The sequence below is a fragment of the Crinia signifera genome, chromosome 2, assembly GCF_055691185.1.
Source record: "Crinia signifera chromosome 2, ASM5569118v1, whole genome shotgun sequence".
Classification (NCBI taxonomy): domain Eukaryota; kingdom Metazoa; phylum Chordata; class Amphibia; order Anura; family Myobatrachidae; genus Crinia; species Crinia signifera.
The window spans coordinates 131734728-131760351 of NC_139218.1; positions in this window are offsets into that span (position 1 = coordinate 131734728).

Genomic DNA, 25624 nt, shown 5'->3' on the forward strand with positions numbered 1-25624 from the left:
ACCGGGTGGATTGGGACTTTATGGAAGCCATACTTAGACATCTTGCAGAAGGTTCTTTCGCTATACAGAGCAACCTCAGCACAAGTCAGGGTTAATGGAATCTTTTTTCGGAACCTGTAAAAATATCCAATGGCACGCGCCAGGGATGCCCGCTTTCACCATTGATTTTTGTACTATGTATGGAGGCATTGGCGTGGGCAATTAGAAACAACAGAGACATTACGGGTCTACAGGTTGGAGACACAGACTACCGTCTAGCTCTTTTTGCTGACGACTTACTAGCGGCCATCACCAACCCAGTTGTCTCTCTGCACAACCTCATGACAGAGTTCACGCACTTCGGCCGCCTGTCTAACTTTAAAATTAACTATTCAAAATCCATGGCGTTGAACGTTACTCTCCCCCCTGATACAGTCTCACTATTATCAAAATTGTTCCCATTTGTCTGGCAACCTTCCCACATAAAATATCTGGGTGTCTTGATCCCTTCGCGACTCGACACAATGGTCGCTATTAACCATACTCCTCTTCTTCGCAAAATGAAACAGGAGATGGCGCATTGGCTCACGCAGAGATTTTCCTGGCTTGGTCGCATCAATATAATAAAAATGAACATCCTCCCGAGATTACTATATCTCTTCCAAAATATTCCTCTGAAACTTCCCCCTTAGTTCCTGAAAGATGCCCATAAGGCCATAAGTCATTTTGTATGGAGTGGGCACAAGCCCAGATTTAGACACAATCACCTATTTCGCCGTAAATCCAGCGGAGGTCAACAATTGCCTATGATCTCAACATACTTCCAGGCCACGGTCCTACACCGAGTTTTAGACTGGTCACGTCCTGGCCCTTACAAACAACAATGGGTAGAGTTAGAGGCTTCCTCAACGAATCTCAGCTTACACTCAATTCCTTGGTCTCCAAAAATCAGGCCTGTAAAACACCCTATTGTGGGGCCCACTCTAGCTCTATGGAAAACTCTCCGCTATAGACCAGGCATATCCTCAAGACACATGTCTTTTAGACCCATATTCGACAATCCACTATTTATACTAGGGCTTAAAGAGGAGGTAGCAACAAGATGGAAAAAAACAGCATAACTAGGGTTAGTCACTTGATTACAGGTGGTAAGGTCAAGTCTTTCCCAGAAATTCTAAATAATGTCAATATATATGCAAATGATTATTGGTTTTACCTCCAACTGAGACATTTTATTTTCTCCCAAAGAGAATGGATTGACCTACATAAGGATCTTACTCCTTTTGAGTCCATGTGCAGCCAGGTAGAACCACCCTCCCACGGTTTATCTGGCATCTACAAAATCCTCTTACATGGATACTTCCCCGAGAGACCCTCCTTTTGTGACACATGGGACAAAAACCTCGAGCATAGAGGCATTAAAATTAACTGGGGAAAACACTGTGAAACAATGGCTCATTGTTCCACTAGCCTTGAAGTAGTAGAAACACAATACAAGCTACTGACACGCTGGTATAGATGCCCGTCTTTGCTGAATAAGTTCTACCCTTCGGTCTCACCCCTATGTTGGAGATGTGGTAAAGATAAAGGTACATTAATACATATCTGGTGGGATTGCCCATTAATCACCCCTTTTTGGAATAAGGTCATGAACCTGTCAGCAAAAATCTTCGGAGTCCCAGTTCCACAGGGCCCAGATTTCTGGCTGCTCTCTTCCTCTAATATCCCTCTGGCAAGATACAAAAAATCTCTTCTGAAACACCTCAATAATGCTGCGAGAGCTGTCATCCCAGTGCACTGGCGCTCAATGGACCCGCCAACAGTCTGGTAGTGGTTCCACCATATAGACTTTTATATGTGCATGGAAGACATTTATTTTGCGGCGCTGGAGAAGCACTCAGATTATACTTCTACCTGGTTTAACTGGATAGAATTTAAGACCACCGAGACCTACTCAGCCTTTGCATCCTCTGCACATACCTTAACCTAAGAACACATCACATTCTTCTGACACACTCACCCAAGATTTGCAATTTAGTACCTGTCATTCCTCCCCAACATACACCTTCCCCCCCTCTATCTTTTTTACCCTTGTCTCCCTGTTATAGCTCTTGTCTGTCAGATACCTCTTTTATATCTTGTATACTTTTGATTCTGCTATAAGTTAAAGTAAAGAGGTAATTATTTTGTATGTATTTATCTCCACATAAGGTATACTGTTTTGTTTCCAGTCAAGAGGTCGACTTATTATAAGCATGTGTTTCTTTAAATGCTTTCTTCTGTTACGGTACAATGGAAACATGATCAGATATTATTGTGATTCATGTGGATTATGCTTTTGTTACTAAACTATAAATAAAGAATTTATAAAAAAAATGTTTGGAACTAACACTACAAACAAACACCAACAATAGTGTCTTCAGCGCCCTATACCTTGTGATGTCTTAAACAATGATCATTCAATAAAATCAATAAATAAATATAAAAACAATAATACACTTGTAGCTTCTTGTTTCTTGTAGAATAATTTTCTTTTTATTTTCACAGAGCTTTAAGACAGAAACCAACGCGTTTCGTCTCACTTGGAGACTACATCAGGTTTTTTTTCTCTTCTATACATTAAACGCATAATTAGGCTCTGAATATTTGTTCTACTGGACGCAGGAAAAACTGGACTCAGTCCTTTACAGTGATAAATACCTTAATATATTAAAAGACGAAAAAACGTCTTTGAGTGCTGCTGCACCTATGTATTGGAGACCCAATATAATGTGAAACCACTCCAGTACATACAGATATTAACAGTTCCAATAGACAAACTATTTTTTCAACAACCTTTTCAGTATATAAATTACCAGTTGTGTATCGGTTGGACCAAACGAAATTGGAAAGTATTCCCTGTTATTCTCCTGAATGTGTGTGCTCTCTGAAGTCCAGCCAGCAAGGACTCTTAACTCTTGCTGGTTCTACTAATATTATATTTTATTTATTTAGCACCCTCTAGAACAGGCATGTCCAACGTTGGCCCTCCAGATGTTGTGAAACTACACATCCCAGCATGCTTTGCCACAGTTTTGCTATTAGAGAATGCTAAAACTATTGCAAAGCATGCTGGGATGTGTAGTTTCAAAACATCTGGAGGGCCAACATTGGATATGCCTGCTCTAGAAGATAATAGAATCTGATTGGTTGCTATGGGCAACATCCCCTTTTCAATAGAATGCCCATCTTAGTAAATTTACCCCATACAGTGTAAGCACTAATATCAGAATGTACCCTTAGAATTGGGAATGGCATAACTGTTATTTCATCATGATAAATTATATAAGCAAGTTGATACTGTTTTTCTTTAGCATTTTGATTCGTTTTATTGTTAAGGATTAATTGTGTTTACAACAATAGTTACAGTGACACATGTAATCTATATAAGTGCACCGCATCAAAATATTTCTTCATTTTTATTAGTATAATAATCATAATCTTATGTTTGTTAACATTTTGCAGAATATACAATGACATTTAGTTAAATAATCCAATCTAAAATATAAAAAAGTTTAAACCTACAGTATATTTTCTCAAGAGAAACATTTCTGCATATCTAGTTTTATTTTCAAGAAAGTACGTGGAATCTATCAAACATTTATAATATGCAGGCAGGAATTTGTGCAAATAAAAATTCTAAGTTTACTCACTATAACCGTAACTCACAGTGACCTTTTTGTTTGTTTCCGTATGCTCGGCATCTGCCAAGCGAGGCTGGTTAATCGGTTTCCTAAATCTGAAACAACACTTATTGCCTGAGAAATGTTTATTGTCTCAGAAATCCAGAGGGATTATTTCTGCAGAAAAAAAAATCTTTTATATGAATTTATTCAAGAAATATATGGAAAAATATTCTTTATATATATAAAGCATAGCATGGGCTGTGTCTAACGTGGCTAGTAGGCATATTCATTATTGGTGACTCATAAGGTAATTTAAAATGCAATTAGAACTTGTAAAGTGCGCCTGGTACTTTGCACAGTGGAGGCAGTTGGTGTATACTCAATCGATAGTTAGCCTACAGTATGAGTTCACGATAATATTCCTGAAGCATGATCAGCATTTTGAATTTAGAATCGGCACTATAGGTACTTTCTGTATATTTCATAATTGCTTATGATGTAATATTTGGAATTCGAAAACAGTACCATATGTAAATTGCATTCACAAATACTGAAAATAATTAATCACTGATGACAAAGCCTTTCATTCACTATAAACTATTCTTTTATCATTATGTTAACAGTACCGTAATCTGGGGCAGATGTATTAAGCATGGTAAAGTGATAAAATAGTAATAAAGTGGTGATGTAGTACAAGGTAATAACGCACCAGCCAATCAGCTCCGAAATGTAATTTTTCAAACACAGCTGATTGGCTGCTGCGTTATGACCGTGCACTTTATCACCGCTTTATCACCACTTTATCACTTTACATATCCCCTTCTTTTACTTACTCATACGCAGTCACTGCATGCTACTGTATAATTATTACATACATACAATCAATTATAGTATTGTTGTTTGTTTCGATATTTTCACATCAGAACCACATCCTGGATGAAGATTGTGATAATTCTGCCCCAAAAGTTCTTCCATGAGCAAAAATATAATGGACTCAATGTGCTAGTTTCTTGTACTGCTGATGCTGATCTTAACCATTGATTGGCAAACAAATGCAGTTTTCAAATATTAACCTCTTGAGAGGTTGGTTTTCCTAGTGCGTGAGGGGTGTTGGGGGCGGTGCGGGATGGAGCCTGCTGCCGTGCAGGTGTCTTCGGACCACTTACCTGGCGCCGTACCCTCTCACCTTCAGGCCGTGACAAACCACGGTCCTGGAAATCTCCGGCACCCAGACAGCCTGCCTATCAACCAGAGAGTGACTTTGGCCTAATGCCAAAGTCACTTACACTACAACAGACCCTAACTGCAGCTCAGGCCTAGTGCCTGTCAGTATGGACGCAGGGTATGAGCGATAGGGACTGGTGATGTGCCGTGTACAAAGGCTGCCCTGTGGTTGAGGGATGCCACCCTCAATACAGACAAGAAATGGAAAAGAAACCACTAGGCGCCTTATGTACACACAAAAAATATTCAATTTAATAACAATTTAATAATTCACAATAAAAACAATTAATTGCATGCATGCAAATTTATACCTAAAACTGGGGATACATGTATCAGCATTTGGTTTTCTACTATAATTTCATAGTTACCAATATTAATCCCAAGGGTGCAACAAATTTCGGTACTTCTGTATTATCTGGGCTCCCATGTTAAATGCACCCCATTTTTTCATACCCCTACTATCCAACTACGCATGGAGTTGATTTTATATAGTGTGGTGAGCGCAGCGAGCCACCGTGCCCGAAGCGTGGCGAGCGGACGCGGTCTCATAAGAAAAACGGGAGCCCAGATATTACATAAGTACCCAAATTTCAAATAGGTTGGTTTCGCAAAGGACACAGCAACTTGCTGTCAGTCCCTAATGTGGGGGAGATGTCCCATCAATTAGCGGTAGTGTAGCTCCACGCTGGGGTAATTTGTATTCCACTTATAAGCCCCTGATGGTGTAGCTGGAGTACTCAGCTATTGAATAACGTCCCGAATCTGGGGGAAAAGATGACAGTCACAAATGCGGTACTTACTGCTGATCGCAGTTGGTGTTGATCCGTGACTATGCAGCAGTGTTCAGCGGGACACCTCCTGTGTGTTGTGCGGGGTCCGATGACACCTCGTGGCACCCGCCTAGTACACGCCAAATCGCTGTGCTGCAGGAGGGATACAGATTGTAGATTGCGCTGGTCACAGCGGCTGCGTCCTCTCCGATATCCGGGATGATGGTAGGGCTGTGTGGCCGCTCTGCCAATGTAACCAAGGTTGGAAAAAGGACGTTAGCAAATTGCTAGATGTTAGTACGTCTCTCCAGTCCTCAGTATTTGGGGGATAACAGGGTCCTCAAAAATGCGTTTCGCCGCGCTCAGGGCGGCTTTTTCAATTTAGAATGAGGAGTTCCCTACTGTGTCCTGTCTTATACCTGTCTCACAATCACCCACAGGTGTGGAGGTTTAGACAGACCAATCAGAGTCAGTTGTATTTGTTGCTTGGGGAAATTTGTGCCTCCCATACCTTAAACCCCAGCTACAGGTGCAATCACCTGATGCTGGGAGAATGCTCACTATAATATACAGCGACCAGCATATGTGCATATACATTTACAAGATTATAATAAAAATATAACAAAATAAAACAGAATAACGCATTACTATAACTACAGACCTCTAGACCAAGTGTTTAGTATTCATTAATATAGTATATATGATAAATTCAATATATATCATTAGATGTTGGATTGCAGCATTTTAAAAAGATATACCACTATAATATATCGTGAAAAACAACATGAAAAGCTATGTATAATTATTATAAGCCCTCAATTTACATGGTATTCATTATAAACTAATGTCTACCATGTGTGTGCTTGAGATGTTTACAAAAACAATGAGAATGACACAAATTTTACAGGCATATATTTTCTATAGTATACCATTCAGAATACAAATATATAAAAATATATATAAAAAATAATAATTAATAATAGAAAGAAATATATAAAAAATATATATATATAAAAAAAAGGAAAGTTTTTACTATTGGATCTGTATGACTTTCCATGTTCTTCTGTATCTATGTTGGTATTTTTTATTATTATTCTATATTCATGATGTAGCTTCATCAGGACAACACATTATAAAAATAATAATAATAATAATAATAATAATAATAATAATAGTAATAAAAGAGAGAGAAGGGGGGAGGGGGGGGGTGTTCCATCCACAAATAAACTATAACAGAGAATGAGAGAGAGAAGGGAAGGGAACAATGCAGATTTATGAGAATGGGGCAGAGAGGGTGACAAACCTACTAAATGTTGGTAAACTACTAATACTAGATAAACTCAAGATCTATTGTTTCATTAAGGCCTTGTGGCTTGAGTGTTTCTAGCTTGAGAATCCACGCTGCCTCCTGTCGACAGAGATTCCTGAAGTGATCTCCCCCTCGGCTAGTTATGGCTACATGTTCTAAGCCCACCACTCTCAAGCCTACGGGGTCGCTTTCATGGAACTCAGCGAAATGCCTTGGGATGCTATGATTGGTACATTTCTTGACAATGTTTCTTCTATGCTCAAGTACTCTAACCTTGAGAGAACGAATGGTACGGCCTACATAATATATGTCACAAGGACATATAAGTAGATGTATTACATAATTCGTAGTGCAATTAATAAACGTATCTATATTAAAACTCTTTTTTGAAGTTGATGATATTACTTTTTGTGTTTTATTGTTTACATGTTTACAAGTCATGCACTGGGCATGGTTGCATCTAAAAAATCCATTTATTTTGGGCCCTATAAGTGTACTTTGAGTGCATGAAGTTTTAGCCTCCATAGTCCCTTTGAAGAAACTAGGCGCTAATATATTTTTTAGATTACGTGCTCTCTTAAATATAATTGACGGTTCTTTTTCTAAATTAGTCATAAGGATCGGATCAGTGCTCAAGAGTCTGTAGTTCTTTTTGATTATATTTGAGATTTTGTTGGCAGCACTATTATGTCGGGAAATGAAACAAACTTTTTTAGTAGAGATGATATCTTTCTTTTTGTTCTGCTTTTGATCACTATTTTTATTGATTATTTCACTTCTACTGAGCCTCCCTGCATATTCCCGGGCCTCATCAAGGATGGATTGGGGGTATTCACGTTCCTTGAATTCGTCCAATAGGTTGACGGTCTGTTCTGAAAATATTGTATCTGAGGTGCAGTTTCGTCTAATCCTATGTATCTGACTCTTTGGGACGTTGTTGAGCCAACTTTTCTTATGATTGCTTGAATACGGAATGAAGTTACAAACGTAGTTGTGCCTGTCAGAGGCCACAGGCCTAGTGGCTGACTGGGGCACAATCCTAGAGGCCTGAGTGGGGGCACAGGCCTGGAGCCTGGCTAATTGAGCCCACAGGCCTAGCGCCCAGCTATATTGGCCTCGGGCCTTGCACCTGGCTAGATGGGCCTAATGCCCAAGCTATGTGGGGGGGGCAGCTATTGAGGCCTTGGCCCAGGGCCGAGAGGGCCTGACTAATATGCCCACAGGCCGAGGGGGCCTGACAGTGCCCACGGGCCTAGTGCCCAACACCCAATTGTCTAGGGAGGGGGGTAGGTGGCCCTGGGGCCACCTAACTGGTGTTAGCTCTTTTGCTTGCCAGGACAGGCCAGCGGTGGCACCACTTCTCTTTTATTAATTTTGCAGATAATAAAAATATAACAAACGAAGCCTTTGCAGTGCACAGTGGAGGAAATGTGCCAATGTAACTTATGGAGCTATTACTTTAAGTACCTTGTGCTACAGCACCAGCTGGGCAGCCTAAAGCCAAAGTCTCCTTCACTTGCCACAAGCATTAAATCCTACATGTCAATTGTATAACCTGAGTGCCCATACATGTGTGCTTAACAGCATTACTAGGGGAGCTACATGTGTATTAGCCTAGGGAACCTGGAGACTTTCATCAGACCCTGACCATGGCCCAAGCATCAGTATAATGAATCATAAATACTATGTACCCTCAGGTAGCAATCATTTCTATGCAGGTCTCCTCAAACATTAATTTAAATGCCACAATAAGCATATTAGAAATGTAATACAAATTCTGAAATTGGCTGATCAAAAAAATGTAGACAGAAATGTTGGCAGTAGCTAGGGCCATGTTGTAAAATATTGTAGTAAATGAACTGTATTTAGAGGCTTATGCATTGAGCATTAGTATGGGCTTTGCAGGATGAAACATATTCTGGATACAGTATATACAGTATGCACTTATAATCAGTTAAGTGAAATTGGGATGGGAAGGGGGTTCTCATGTAAACAATCAATGTACAGGTATGCAAAGGTAAATGCCTCCAGTGCACATATCCATGAGGATGAGCATCAATATGAATACAGGAGTATCCCTCATCCAAATATCCATTTTCCAAATTATTCAAAAAAACATAGTTTCCAGAATGTACTTTTAGTTTCACTGCTAAAAGCACTACTGGGGATATGATATGTAAATTGCACTACTGGGGATATGATATGTAAATTGCACTACTGGGGACATGATATGTAAGTGGCACTACTGGGGACATGATATGTAACTGGCACTACTGGGGACATGATATGTAACTGGCACTACTGGGGACATGATATGTAACTGGCACTACTGGGGACATGATATGTAACTGGCACTACTGGGGACATGATATGTAACTGGCACTACTGGGGACATGATCTGTAACTGGCACTACTGGGGACATGATATGTTACTGGCACTACTGGGGACATGATCTGTAACTGGCACTACTGGGAACATGATATGTAACTGGCACTACTGGGAACATGATATGTAACTGGCACTAAATGTGTGCAATAAAATGATTGCTAAGCATTCACATTCAGTGCCTGAGATACAGATGGAGCTGACCTCATGCTTGCGAGGGTTGGCAATAGAATCGCCATCGGAAAGGGGCATGCGCGTATGAGACGCTTGTGCACGCCGTTCTGATGGAGCTCCCTGCCACCTTGTCGCCGGTCCCCGTCGGTCGCAACAAATACATGGAGACAGCATATCGCCAATAAGGTCCCATTTTGAGATCCGGGTAAATCTTGACCTGCACATCTCTATTTTTAAGGCTAAACAATCAGACCACTGATGCTGAAAATAAGTAATGTTTTCTAAGTTTGACTTGATATTTTCATACTGTTCTTAAGTTTTGTTGAATGACCAATAGGAATCCCATTGAGAATTAAATACACATTTAAAGCTCCTTTTAGAGCTATCCAAGAATAGCCTCCAGTCTTCTGCTCAATATTTTGGTAAACTCTTTATCTGGAGAAGTTTAGTAATATTGTTGCAATATACAAGATTGTTATCTTAGCTAAGAAAGACAGTATGGCTTGCTCTCTATTTCAACATTATACTGTAGTACCAAACGACTCAAGACAGTTCTCGAAGCCTGGATGATCAAAGCTCAGCTCCTTTTTTCCATAAATTCAATTCACAAATTAAATTGTTAGATTGCTTTTGAGAAAATTTGTTTGGCGTAGAGGAACTTTCTTCAAACTCACTTTCATCTGTGTTGTCACTTGCACTGGATGAAATTAACATTTTCACATCATCACATTGAACTTCGAACAAACAATTGAATGATGGAACAGGTATGTGATATCGGTTGTTTTGCAGAATTCATTCTTGGGTATTCCCATTTGTGTTTTTCTTAAATCAATTCATACCTTCACATTTACAGAACAAAATCAGAAGTCAATCCAAGTGATCTTTTAGCTCACACTTTCGATCACTTTAGTCCAATTGTGGAGTGATTCCACGCAGGTTTTACAAACTTTTGAGGCACTCAATTCTTGTCTTGCTGGTTTATGTGACATCCGAAATAAGCCTGATACGCTTGTTTTACGAACACGGTTATAGTTGTTGTTTCTTTTGCAATACTATAATTGCCACAAATATAACAAAAAACATCAGGGTTGTCAGTACACTGTCTTCGAGAAGTACTAAGTTTTAAGGTGAAAACATTTTGTATAGACATTTAGTTCTAACTCCCCCAAAAAGCTAGGGATGTACTGAACATTGAATACAAGCCCAACCATCAGGAAATTGGTTGTGGTTAGACAGGGCCGAACAAAGGAACGGGAGGTTTGCTAACTCCATCACTCGGTCCTCTCTGTTGCTCCTCTCTATGGGCCTTATTCTGGTCGGTGCGTACTTTCCAGAATACTTTCGGATGGCGTTTTTTAGCCGTCTGCGCATGCGTGGGGAATGCTATGCGCATGTGCCACGCATGGTCTCCGTACTTGTTCGCACTAATACTGTACAGAAATGTGCACCGCAATCACTCGGGAAATATGGGCGTATTATGGGCGTCATTCGGAACTACACAGGGGCGTACTTTCAAAGTGGGCTAAACTGGGCGGAAACATGGGCGGACACGGGGGAGTGCACTCATTTTGGTAGGCGTGCATTCGGACAGCACACCGAATGCACGCGAACAAAAAGGCTCGAAATATGCGGTGTCCATAAGCAAGTATTGCTTTGCAGACACCACTCGTTCATGCGCTAGGCAATCGCTACGCCTAATCACTACAACCAATGTCAGCTGAACACAATACAATCCACTCCTTTACTCATTACTCATTAATTACACACTTGTCACTGCTTCAATTGGAACCATTGCAGCTTAAATGGACTTAACTAAACACACACATATATATGCTGCACTTTTCACACACTTTTACACTGCAAATAATGGACACAACTTAATATTAATAATAGAAATACACATGTCACTTCTACATGTATCAATTAAGCCACACATTTTTGGGGAACCAAAAAAACATTTATTACCAGAACTTATAAAATAAACTGGAAACCGTAACACATTAAAAGGTACCATGCCAGGAATAAAATTAAAAAATATATAATAAAGACATGATTTTTTGACATACATAGCCACAGCAGAATCATTAGGAACACATCAGGTGGCTTCACAACAAAAGTATAGCACCAACACTTCAAGTATAGCAGACAGTAATGGCAGCCGAAAGAGGCCAACAGGGGAACCAAACATGACATTCGAAACGAGGGCAAATGTGGGGACCCTTGGCACGGAACTGGACACAGGAAGCTGACACACACAGCTCAATGAAAGATTTGGGAAGACATAAGGGTGGAGATTAATGCGGACACAAGTTCATCTGCGGGCACGTTTGCCCCTGGCAGGCTCCTTGCCACGTGCAGCAGCTCTTCGGCCACAGCCACGTTCAGATGATGGGCCAGGTGGAGCAGATGCTGGTGAGGGGGGGATGGTGTTCCCCCTCTGCCAGCAGGGAGTGCTGCTGGTGGGAATGCACCAGAAACGGATGACAATAGGACCCTATTGCTGGCAACTAGCTCCACCATAAGCTCATTATGGTGGAGGAGGAGGTCATTTTGCCGCAGGGCTTGATCAGCCAGCACCTGCAGGCTAGCAGCTATTGATTGCTGGGTGGCAGCCATAGCCTGCAGGCTCTCAGCGATAGTCTGCTGGCTGCTGACCAAACCCTGCAAGACCTCCTCGGTCCTACGCATCCGCTCTGATGCCGAGTCTCCCTGCTGCTGAATATGGGAAAGCACCTGCACCCACCTGTCGAATTCAGCCTCGGGCGGTGGCTGCTGCTGCTGCACGGGCCTGGTACTGGTGGCAGGTGGCACAGACTCCTCAACCTCAAGAGATTCTGGCCCAAGCGGTGGGGATGCTGGTGAAAGAGAAAATTACAATTACAACACATTCCATGCAAAATTAGGACCAGCTACTTATGGCATGGCAAATAATTACCTTCAAGAAAAGAAGCCATGACTTCCGCTGGGGACTCGCTGTCGATGGTGCTCACCCCCCGGACCTCCTATACTGCAATGCAGCACTCTGCCATCTCCTCCAGGGGGGTGAGCTTCAGCTTTCCAGGCATGGGGCCAGCCCCAGAGGTGTGGCTGTGTTCCCACCGCTGGGTCAATTTCTTCTTGAGGTTGGTTTTGAAGTCGTGCCACCTGCAATCAAAGTGTACATATTACTACATGTCACTCCTCATGTTTGCTCTAGCACACATTGCAATCTGCAACAGATGACAACATGTGCTTCATTACACACAACTTACATTCAATGAAAATATAAAAACAACCCTTAGAAGATACATTCACACTCACCCTACAATAACTATTGATTAAATGACATGGCAAACATGTCTGTGGCTCCAAGCAACGTGACCGGCCATTGACCAACACCATCTAACATCTAATGTAAACATTAGTGGTATTGTACTGCTCAAATGTAACACACATGAACTTGCCTCTTCTTAACGTGCTCCGTCTCACGAACTTGTGGAGCCACCGCATTAATCTCCGCCGTTATGTCCTCCCAGATCTTCCATCTCCTTGTGTGTGTCAACCTGTCCTGTGGACACTCGATCCAATCCCATGCGCGGGGTACCAGGATGGCAAGCTCCTGCGCTTCGCATGCCATGTTTCTGCTGCTTGGTTCCTCTGTTGCCCTATTTCGGCCACGCCCACGGCCACTGCCACGGCCACCGCCACGGTCACCGCCACTGCCACGGCCACCTGTCGTTGTACTCGAAGTGCTGGCCAGGCTACTCTGTTGGGAAGCCACCTGTTGTGTTCCCAATAATTCTGCTGAGGCTGAAGATGGGCCAGCTGCCGATTGGCCTGATGTAGATGGCCCATCTGGCTGCTGTTCTCCCAATGGCTGCTCTGGGTTGAGGGGGACATAGCTGGTGCTGGAGTCCATGTGGCCAAACAGGTCCTGCAACACCTGGTCTTCCTCAGATTCTGAGCCAGCCATGTTTGCAACCACATTGCAGTTTTGTAACATACCTTTATATCCTATTTCTGTAATTGGCGTACATCAGCGACACCCTGCGTTCCGTACGGCAGCGTTCCGTACGGCAGCGTACACCGTGCGGCGCATAGGCCACGCCCCTACCTGCGAAAAAAAAAAAACCTGGCAAACATAGTAAGTCTGATTTAGTAGCTAATTGCAGATTTGTACTCCAATGACCAAATAAAACTGATGTCAGACATGAAATGTATATTTGTGAATGTACATGTGTACTGTGCACTTGTTTGGTATGTAGTACAAATGACACTAACCATTCCATATGAAAATCCAGACCACCACTTAGGCAATAGTAATCAGTGCTAGCATCCAAATCACATGTGAAAGGTCTCCAAATTCAGGCTTGATGCTAGCTACATTTCATTCAACATCTCTATTGTGGCCCAGTAGAAGGTAAGTGTACACATGGCACCATGGCCTAATATTGGGAAAAGGTCTGGCACTATTTACTATGTTTCTGCTGTATAGCTTTCACTATAATAAAGCTGTTTAGTACCTTGTAGAGTTAGGTGTAACTGGCTAGTGATGCAGACTATTTCACCTGTTGCTTTTACCCATGTTTGGTGAATGTAATAGATTATATATAATGGGTTCCCAACTTATTTTACACTGTCTGTTTAGGAGTAAGTAAGTAATGGCATGGTCTGCTCAACTATGCAAAGGTACAGCAAGTGTGGGTTTGCGATGCAATGGGTTAGCCGTCTGTTGTGGCGCATACACGCTGTTACTGTCAAAATGAACAATAAAGTTAATACCAAATATCACTCTGATCAACCAATGACAGGACATGATTGCTTGAATTGTGCCATTGCTAAGATGGCGGCCTATGGGAGAGCAGCACCCTTCTCACCCGCGGAGCTTAGTACACTGGTCTCCGTTATGGAGACCAGGCTGGGGCATGTGGGGCCCTTCGTCACTAATAGGCAAAAGCGCCAGGCGTATGCCGCAGCCCGCAGGCGCATATTCGCGCGCACCCAGGTGCGCAGGACCATCGCACAGCTGGAGCGGCGATGGTCGGATCTGAGGCGCCGCCAGCCAGAAAAAGCTCCAGCTAATACGGGCCAGCATTGCACGATGTAAGTGTTTACCCATTAAATGCCCAATTGTACAATATTGCTTACATGACTTTTTTAAACCAATAAGGTAACCTGCCTGATCCATGATTTAAACATGGCATACACTATATGTGTGGTACTTCCTGTTTGACACCCTGTAATGGTGATAAAATATGTAATTGTGTAGGATTATTGTTTGTGATGCTTACAATGACCCAAATGTCACATCATAACTGCCATGTTACAGGCTGTGTTTTATAAAAGCCAGTAAGGAGCTGATTGGCTGTACATTTATCTCTACTTATAACCTTTGGATTTATAGCTTGTTAAGGCTTAATACATCTGTCCAAATGACCCCTAATTGGCAATTTTTTTTCTCTCAAACACAGCACGGGATCGAGCAAGACAGGCCCGGGAGGAGGCAGAGGCGGCCCAGGAGGAGTTTGCAGAAGCGATGGACGAGGAGGTGGTGTTGGAGGAAGGGGTGGCGGAGGAAGTGGAGGCGGAGGAGGTGGCAGAGGAAAGGGAGGAAGTGGAGGAGGAGGTGTGGGCAGTGGCCAGTGAAGGAGGAGGTGCCAGCTGAGGAGGCCCCGGAAGAAGAGGAGGATGAGGAGGCCTGTGAGGTGGTGCAGGCGCCCGAAATTGGTATGTATACATAAAGAATCATTATTCCTTTTCTCATCTACTATTTGCTATGTAGCACTGGTGATTCAATTGTGTTTTAAAATACTATAAATTCATATAACAAACAGGGTAGCAACAGACACACTTAGATAGGGTGCCCAAACCATCCCTTTCATCCTGGACACATATTAATGACACAGGTTGTGAGGATGGCTTTCAGGTCGATTTTAAGTGCCACTGAACCTGTGTAGTTAATCTGTATGCTGGAAGAAAGGGATGACTTGCTCATGTAAGGGTTACATGTCCCTGCTGCAAGCGTACAATCTGTAGCCTCATATAGGTGAGTAGAGTTTACAGGTGATTGATCTTTCTAAACTAGATTAAGTATGGCATAAATGGAGTATGGACAGGCGTGGCTTCGAATGGAGTAACAAGTGGTCAGTGCCCCTGGGCCCTCCTCTAGCTAAACCCCCCCTGCGGTCTGCATGTATTGTTGGCACCATAATTGTGTGTTGATTTGGTCTTAGTAATGATTTTGTGCATGGGAGTGGGTTAGTGCTGCAGCTTCACCTAACTGGCATTATGACAATGATTTATGGAGCAGACCATCAGCAGGCAAGCCATGCTTGATTGCACAAATGTACTGTGCATTCCTGAGAGTTGACTAAGTCCCATGCCACGCTCCATCATATAACAGACACTGAGCGCTTTTTGATGAGTTGTTATTGGTGCAGCTCATGACATGCTTCTCAGAGCTTAGTCATGGGTGGGTTTGGATTCAGAAGGAGCACTATGACTGTGAGGTGTTCTACCGAGTAAAGGGTAGAGGGAAAAAAACAGGCTTTCCATCTAGGATGTATGCATGTATGTATAGCTGTATGTGTCATATATATATAGTTATATATGTCTCTATATACATATATATATATATATATATATATATATACACACACACACCTGTCACCTTGCATTTATTTAATTGATGTATGACTATGTTAAATGTATGCATGAATATCATTAGTAATTTGACCCTTTTTAATATGTCCACAGATGAGCCAGCCCAAGCAGAAGAGGGTATACGTGGGGCCCTCTTGAGAATGAGGGACCACATGCGGCTGGTCATGGCCGATTTGGAACACCTGATCGACCTTAGTTCATAACTTTTTATTATTTGTTTTCATTCAAAATATGGGTTGTTTTTTTTAATAAATTGTTTATCACAGTTCGAAGTTGTCTGTGAGTTTTGTTTACATTAAACAGTATATGTGTAAATTGTTTATACTCTTTTAAATTAGAAAAATGTACATACTGTATATAGATGTATGTTATGTTCACATCATGTAAGGGTTAATGTGTGTAATGAATGTAGTAGTAATGTGTTTCAGTATGTATTAGGATTTAATTGATTCCAATAGAAAACAAACACTTTTTAATGAGGTTGCCTAATTGCATGTGATCGATTTCTGTGTTCAGATAATAGTGTTGAATTTTGCGTAAATACACCGCATCGGTGCGTACGGGCAGGTTCCCGTACGTTCTGATGCGGTAAGACCGTGCTTACGCTGTAAGACCGTGCCGAATCTGTGCGTGTCCACCGCACACGCAAGGTTTGTATGTCGTCCGTACACATGCCCTGTTCTTAAAGAGTGAGTCCGTCCGAATGCGGAGGCTCGGTGGGCGTTTCTACGGACGATGTCCGCACAGCGTGGCGTGCGGACCGCTCCGTAAGAATTCGGGAAAGTACGCACCGATCAGAATAAGGGCCTATATGCTTGGAGGAGGCGTGGCTGTGGTCTGTAGAAATCAAAGCAGCCTCAGCAGTGCACTGTCATGCCTCCTCCAAGCATTATTGAGGAGATATGTGTTATGTGTCTCAAACATGACTACCAGCTACTGTATATTATCACAAATAAAACTAATTCTTGTTATTTTTTGAAAGAAGGTAGCTGTTAAAAATCAAAACTAAATTAATTCTGTTAAAAAAGTGGCCTAGACTTATTTCAAAATAATAGAAGTTTATATTTTTTTATTAATATGAAAACTGGGCCAATTCAGCTATAGCAAAGATCTAATGCAAAATTTGGACTTGCGAAGTACTTGTAAACCAACCTTAAATCGGTGCATGTTTGACGACAAACAGTGAAAAAAAAACAGCAATCAGTATATCAGCATTTCTACATCTGGGGGTTGTAAGCAGATGTTTTCTTGGAGTGTCGAGAAAAATGCATGTGTACCTAGGAGTTTTCAAGAAGGGTGTGTGACGTCAGCTCTGGCCTTGATCAATCTGCACACTTGCACACACTTGGAAAATCTGTAGATGGTGAGTAAGTTGAGAATCAATTTGCAGCTCAGCAATCCATTAGAAAGTTATTCCTAGACTTGCACTGGTCAGGAAACACTGTCTGGAGGAGGGTTGGCTATCTGATCACAGTCCTCTGCAAATTCGTACAACAACAATCTGATCTTAATCAGGCCCTAAATGCGTAGGACTTGTCCAGAGAAATCATCAGTTCTGAGGACACATTCATTTGTTGTTCCTCTGTTTATAATTACAGTAGATGTTTGTTTAATGCTTGTATGCATTTCATTTGAAGATAAACAATGATACATGTAGCAAGAAAGAATGTCATATAATGAACATCAGCTGCTCGCCAAGTTCAGCTGTCCACTTTGAATGAGATGGAAAAAAATGGTCGTAGTGGCCCACACGGTTACAGTAGAAACCCCATGTGGGCTCGACTGGCTGAAGGCGCTCCCCCTTCCCAGATTCCAGACTGTGCCCTTGAAGTACAGTATGTATTATATACGGGGGAGTCTTAAGAGAGGAGGAGGCCTTTGTGGAACCTCCTCAGCTGTTTCCCCACTAGAACGCTCAGACTCCACCGTGCGAGCACATATACCAGGAAGAATGGCTACAGTGCTCCTGCCACTGCCACTGGACTCCGGACGGTAAGTATTACAAAAATGGGTGCACCCATTATAGAAACACCACTGGTTATATCATACTGCACAGAACTATAGTGTATTTTCCAAAGTGCATTTCTGTTATTCATCTGGTACTGTACATTATCATGCTGCACTAGCAGTGTTTGCTATGCAGTACATATATTATATTTATCTAAGAACCTGGACAATGCGATCTCTAATGTTATATATGCCTCTATCATGGCTGGCCATACCCTCTATAGACAATATAGGAAGAGGAGGTACCCTAGACACACACTGTAATGAGAGGTACTACCTTGCTAGGGTTACCACCTTTTTGTTGAAAGATTCCCGGACAGTGGCCCACCCCTTGACTCAGCCACAGCCCACCCATTGACCTGCCCCCAGCCCTGCTCCTTGACCTACCTTATCACAATATATTTTAGTTTAGCTCCAATTATATTCTTGATTTTGCCCACTGTAAAGCCACTTACTCATTATGCCACACACAGTAAAGCTTATTACGTTATATGCCACACACCAGGATGACCATTGCATGTTACGCCACACACTGTGCTGCCCATTACATGTTAAACCACAAATACCCATTACAGGTTATGCTAGGGCTTGTCAAATGTTTTTCAAATGTAGGAGCCAGGCAAACAAAAATAGGATACAAAAAATAGATTTCAAACCAATGTACAGTATCATGCGCTAATCAACAGCCTTAGTCACAGATTCCAAAAAATGAAGAACCACTTCAAATTCAAATACAATTAGAGATGTGAGCCGGCCACTTTTTGCGGTTTTGGTTTTGGATCTGTATCTGCCTCCGGTTTTGGATCTGTATTCGGTTTTGCCAAAACTGCCATTTTTGGTTTTGGTTTTGGATCTATATTTTTTTTTGAAAAACCGCTAAAATCACAGAATTTGGGCCTGTTTTTGTTCCTATGGTTTTATTAACCTCAATAACCTTCATTTCCACTCATTTCCTGTCTATTTTGAACATTTAAAAAAATAATAGTGTGACACTTAAACTTTATTTATTTATTTACAGTTTCTTATATAGCGCAGCAGATTCCGTTGTGCTTTACAATAGTAGACAGTGATAAGACAAACTGGGCAACACCAGACAGACTTGGAGGTAGGAGGGCCCTGCTGCAAGCTTACAATCTATAGGACTTTATGAAGAAATGCTCCCAACAGTGTCTAAAGAAAAGAGGAGCAAGATGGAACTGTCCTTGGGCCCTTCCACCCTTACGTTGTATAAACAGGACATGCACACTTTAACAAACAAATCAGTTCAGCGACAGGGTCTGCCACACGACTGTGGCTGTGTTTGAGTCCCCACAAAACACAGAAACAATGCTCCAAACAGCGCGTAATGGTCACCATAGTCTCACAGTATCATAATAACACAGCTGGACAGCAATCACATATACCTCATAAACAGATGGGTCACAGACAGCAGTCACAGTACTGTATTACAAGTTGGGGTACAAACAGCTGTCACAGTACCTTATAAACAGATGGGGTACGGACAGTACTCACAGTACCTTATAAACAGATGGGGTATGGAGCTATGGAGAGCAGTCACAGTACGTGGGACAGAGATTTTGGTACTGCTTTCCTAGCACGGCGCCCACGATCTGGATTGTATGTGTGGGGCTGATATCTCAAGCATCTCATGCATCTTATGTGTGCGGCATAAGATGCATGAGATGATGCAATCGACGCGATCGACGAGATTTTTACCTTGGAATCAATGTAAAAAGGCCCCAAAACCCCAATTTAATTGCTAACCCCCCTCATGGGTGAAATGGCCCCCCCATTGTTAACGCCACCCCAATATTGATGCCAACTCGAAGCGTGGCGAGTGCAGCGAGCCCGCGAGGGGAGGCGGTACGCATCCTCTCACCTTTTCATACCCCCAGCGTGGCGAGCGGACGTGGAATACATGTAAAGTAGTCCGCGTCCCCGTCAACTCCACGCCAACGTGGATAGTGGGGGTATGAAAAGGTCAGAGGATGAGTACCGCCGCCCCTCGCGGGCTCGCTGCGCTCGCCACGCTTCGGGTTGGCGTTGATAGTGCTGGTGGCGTTAACAATGGTTATTGGGGGCTCACGATTTTTTATCTCATGGATCTCATGGATCTCATGCATCTTATGGATGCATAAGATCCATGAGATTAAAAAATCAGGTCCATCGCGTTGATTGTATGCCTTAAGTACCTTAAACTTAAGGCATACAATCAATGAGACGGGCGCCGTGCTAGGAAAGCAGTACCGAGATTTTTTTTTTATTTTTTTTAACTTTTAATCATTTTATTAATTAAAAAAAAAAATGTGGGGTACAGCCTGCGGTCACATAAGTACCTTATAAACTGGTACGGAGCTGCAGACAGCAGTCACAGTACCGTATAAACAGATTGGGTACGGACAGCTGTCACATTACCTTATAAACAGATGGGGTACGGACAGCACTCACAGAACCTTATAAACAGATGGGGTTTGGAGCTACAGAGAGCAGTCAACGTACGTGGGACAGAGAATTTTTTATTTTTTTCATTTTAATAATTATATCAATTCAAAAAAACAGTGGGGTATGGCCTGCGGTCACAGTAGTACCTTATAAACTGGTACGGAGCTGTGGACAGCAGTCACAGTACTGTATAAATAGATGGGGTACCAGCAGTCACAGTAACGTATAAACAGATGAGGTATGGAGCTGCGGACAGTAGTCACAGTACCGTATAAACAGATGGGGTACCAGCAGTCACAGTAACGTATAAACAGATGAGGTACAGAGCTATAGACGGCAGTCACAGTATCGGCATATACTACACACAGTGTGTGTACACTATGCAGTGCACTGCACACACTGGGTTATGTGGAGTTATACACTATAAAACAATACTGCCGGTGGTGCTACTAAACTTAAATAAAATAAAAACTTGTGGCCACTGCCTAAAGTCCCTATGAAACAAAGCTGGTGCCCACTGCCTATGAAGCAACAAAGCTGGTGCCTCTGCCCACTGCCTATGAAACAAAGCTGCTCTCTGCCTTTGAAACAAAGCTGGTGCCTCTGTCCACTGCCAGTGCCTTTAAAACAAAGCTGGTGCCCACTGCCTATGAAACAACAAAGCTGGTGTCTCTGGCAGTGCCTTTAAAACAAAGCTGCCCACTGTATAATAGCTGAAGTAAAGCTGCCCACTAAACACTCAGAGCTGAGCTAACAACTTGTTTGCAGAGTGCGCCAGCGGAGCGTGCTGTTCCCCCTCTCTTGGATCCCTTATATTTCTAATCCAGGTCTCGCGAGAATCTGATGGCGGGAAGGCCCAGTTCGCCCTCTCTTTGGGATCCGAGTCTGCCGGAAATACTTGGATCCTGTCATTTGATGCGGTCTGGACTCTTGAGAATCCGGACCGCACATCTCTACATACAATACCACCAAGATGTTATTCTTTTTAATATGATTCCGGAGAAGTGGCCCCAGAAAATAAAAGAAAAATACACAATAGTGCAACACTGTATTACATCATTTAAACAGTGCAAATGTACATAATGATGTTTGTCTTATACCAATGGTATTTGTCTACCAGATGAGTAGACAAAAGTACTATTTTGAGGGCCTTAAGTGGTCCTTCACTACGAACTTCTCATCTCAGCATTTTGAAGATAAAAAAATCCTTAAGAAACATTGGGATCTCCTGAAAAAGGATCCTATAATAATAATAATGCCCTACCTCACCTAAAAAAAACCATCACAATCTCTAAAGGTTTTTATCGGTGTGTAGAATGTATAGGGTGTAGAAACGTTCCTAATAATTTTGGTATGAAAATTGAAAGTTTTGATATCAATGGAAAAATGTTTACCATTAGAGATGCTGTTACATGCCATTCTGTCAGTGTAATATATGCAGTTCAGTGCACCTGTGACAAGTTCTACATAGGTAGAACTAGTAGACCCTTCAAGGTCAGGCTGGGAGAGCATGTGACGAATATCCATAAAGGACTTGAGACGCATGCGCTCTCAGCCCATTTTGGATCTTGTCATGGATGCAAATTAACTGGCATAAAAAACTTTTTTATCTTACAAAAGGTTGTACCAAATACAAGAGGCAGAGATTTAGCAAAGAAACTAGCTAAATGTGAAATGGCCATGATTTTTAACTATAATACTCTAATTCCCAATGGATTGAATAAGGATTTTGAGAAGAAATGTTTTTTTATAGTTTTTTCTTTTTATAGAATACATTTTAATATTTTTAAATTATTTTATTTGTATTTTTATATTGTCACATGAGATTAATACTTTTTTATATACTTTGTGGTATAAAGTCCAATAAATACTTGCACAGAGCACTATATATGGAAATATCCAAGATGGAGGCCGGATCTGTGAAATTCATCTCCAAATGGAGGCGCTGTGAACCGCTACTGGAAGTCCCTTTCAGTGAAGCGCAAATGTCACTGCCGGTTCCGGCCGCGACCGGAAGTCACGGGCCATGAATAGACGCATCAGACGGCTAAGGAGCGGCACCTGTGATAGAGTTTCACATTGAAAACCCTCACTGGAGTTGTCACTTCTATGGATTTTTTCTTTTAGATACTAGTGGTTAGTTGTTCTGTGTCTGGAAATAGGTTTTTCCACCCTCTTGCACGTAGGTGGTATAAATATCAAGACCTTAACATTGTTTGGTCATGCCTTGAAAAAGATACTGCATAGTATTGAAACCAGTCGGCTAGAAGGCAGAGGAGGATTCCGGGGGACCTACACCATATTCCTGCATCCATGGACGCCTGTTATGGTGAGAGTTAGTTGTTTCTGTTCTCTGCTAATGAAGTTCTTTTAATTCATTTTAATATTAAAAAGATAATGCACTATGATGTTTTCTCATCCTTTTGAGCCACTTCGCTTTATGGTCAAAGAGGAGTATTCCATTGGTGGCAATCCTAGTCCCTCAAACAAGCGCTTTTGTCTACTCATCTGGTAGACAAATACCATTGTACGAGTCAACATAATTATGTACATTTTCACTGTTTAAATTATGTTATACAGTGTTGCACTATTGTGTATTTTTATTTCATGTTCTGGGGTCACTTCTCCAAACAAAAATAGGGATAGTGTGCGCCAAAGGCACCAAAAATGACACCGTAATGCCTATTACATGTTACGTTACACACCTATTACATATTATACCCATGCCGTAATGCTCATTACACGTTATGCCACACACTGTAATGCCTATTACACATTACACCACACCGTGATGCCCATTACATGTTATGCCAGGGCTTGGCAATTTTTGTAGGAGCCAGAGATGAAAGTGTAGGAGCCAGACAATCCAAAAACAGGGATAGCGTGTGCCAAAAATTGACACTGTAATGTCTATTACACATCACACACGTATTACACGGTATGCCACACACCATAATGCCCTTTACACATTATACCAAACACCATAATGCCCATTATATATAATACCACATGCCGGAATGCCTATAACATATAAGTGCTGCTTACCTACAGTACATTCTCATTGCTATGGGTTTCATTCTTGATGCCAAAGGTTTCAATATTTCATGCTCGATGCCAGGGATTGCAAGCTCTCTGTCAGAGGTTACATGATCTATGCCAGGGGTTATATGCTCTCATACTATAAATGAAATATAAAAAGGAATATATTTTAACAGCAATTAGGGCATAGTGCACCGGCAAACACCCCCTGATTTGCACATACCCTCTATGGGCCCTACTAATGCATCTAATGCATGGGCCCTACTAATGCATCTCTCCCGGTGGGCCCTTCATGTCCCAGTCCGCATGCACATAAAGAATTATTTTGCACCACAACATTAAACTACCACAGAGGAGATACAGACAGTAAAACATATATTGTGTAGATTACATTTGAAAGGGAGAAAGCCTGTAAGGACAACATGTAAAAATGCAGCTCTTGGTTAGAAAAACAAATGGGATGAATTCAGTTTGCTGTCAGTGTGCTTAAGATTTCAGATGGATAAGAAAAAAACTTCCCCTTGCCAACAAGCAAGCTTGTGTCAGCATAATATTCTGCATTACAAGAAACTAATTCTCTAGAGAGAGAGAGATAAACAGTGGCGTAAGTTTGTTCCAGTTGCACGGAGGCAAGATATATAGTGGTGCCCCCCCCCCCCCCCCCCCACACACACACACACACGCACACATACCTATATAACCTTATATAAAATATATATTTCTGTTCAGAAATATAGATAGATAGATACAGGGGCGGATTGGGGACTAAAAGTGGCCCTGGAAATTTTCTGGAAGTGGCCTCATGTAGACCGCAACAGTAGGCGGTATTACTACATCACTATACTAAGAGACATTGGTGACAGGCAAGACTAAAGCATCAATAGTGTCTGGATATACAGGACACATGGCAGGACCCCTTGACTGATATGGAACACTTAACAGCAACCTGGCAGTAGGAAAAAATAGAAAAACTTTTTTTTTATTTTAATTTAAAAAAGCCAGCTCCCCTGAAATTATATGGCACACATAGTGGCACCCCTCAAATTATACAGCACACATGGCAGCACCCCTGAAATTATACAGCACACATGGCCGCACCCCTTGACTGATATGGTACACTTAACAGCAACCTGACAGTAAGAAAAAAAATGAAATAGATTATTTTAATTATAAAAACAAAAACAAAACACAGCTGCCCTCTACTGATACGGCACACATGGAGGCACCCCTGGACTGATACGGCACACATGGAGGCACCCCTGGACTAATACGGCACACATGGCATCACCTCTGGAATTATACACTACACATGGCGGTACCCCTGGAATTATGAGGCACACATGGCCGCACCCCTTGACTGATATGGTACACTTAACAGCAACCTGGCAGTAAGAAAAAAATTAAATAAATTATTTTAATTATAAAAAACAAAACAAAACACAGCTGCCCTCTACTGATACGGCACACATGGTGGCACCCCTTGACTGATACGATACACATGGCATCACCTCTGGAATTATACAACACACATGGCGGTACCCCTGGAATTATGCAGCACACATGGCAGAACTCCCGGACTGATACGGCACACATGGAGCACTCATGGAATCATATGGCACACATGGCATAGATGCAGAGAGTGACAGGAAGAGACCATCATGATGGGGAGAGGCAGAGATGCTGTCTGTAAGGCACTAGTTGGCAAAAATAAGCAAACTGTGACTGGAGAGGGTGACAGGGAGTGTAAATGGGTGAGAGACTGGAGAGGATGACATAAAGTTGGTGAGCGGGTGACAGGCATTGTGTGACAAGAAGAGGGGAAAGGGAAGAGGCAGTGGCTGACAACAGGGAGAGGCAGTAGATGACCAGTGAGAGGGTGACCAGCAGTAGGGGACAGAGGGAGGATGATAGGAGAGGCAATGGGTAAAGGGAAAGGCAGCGGTTGATGCAAGGCAGAGGGTTATAGGCAGTGGAGGAGAAACAGTGG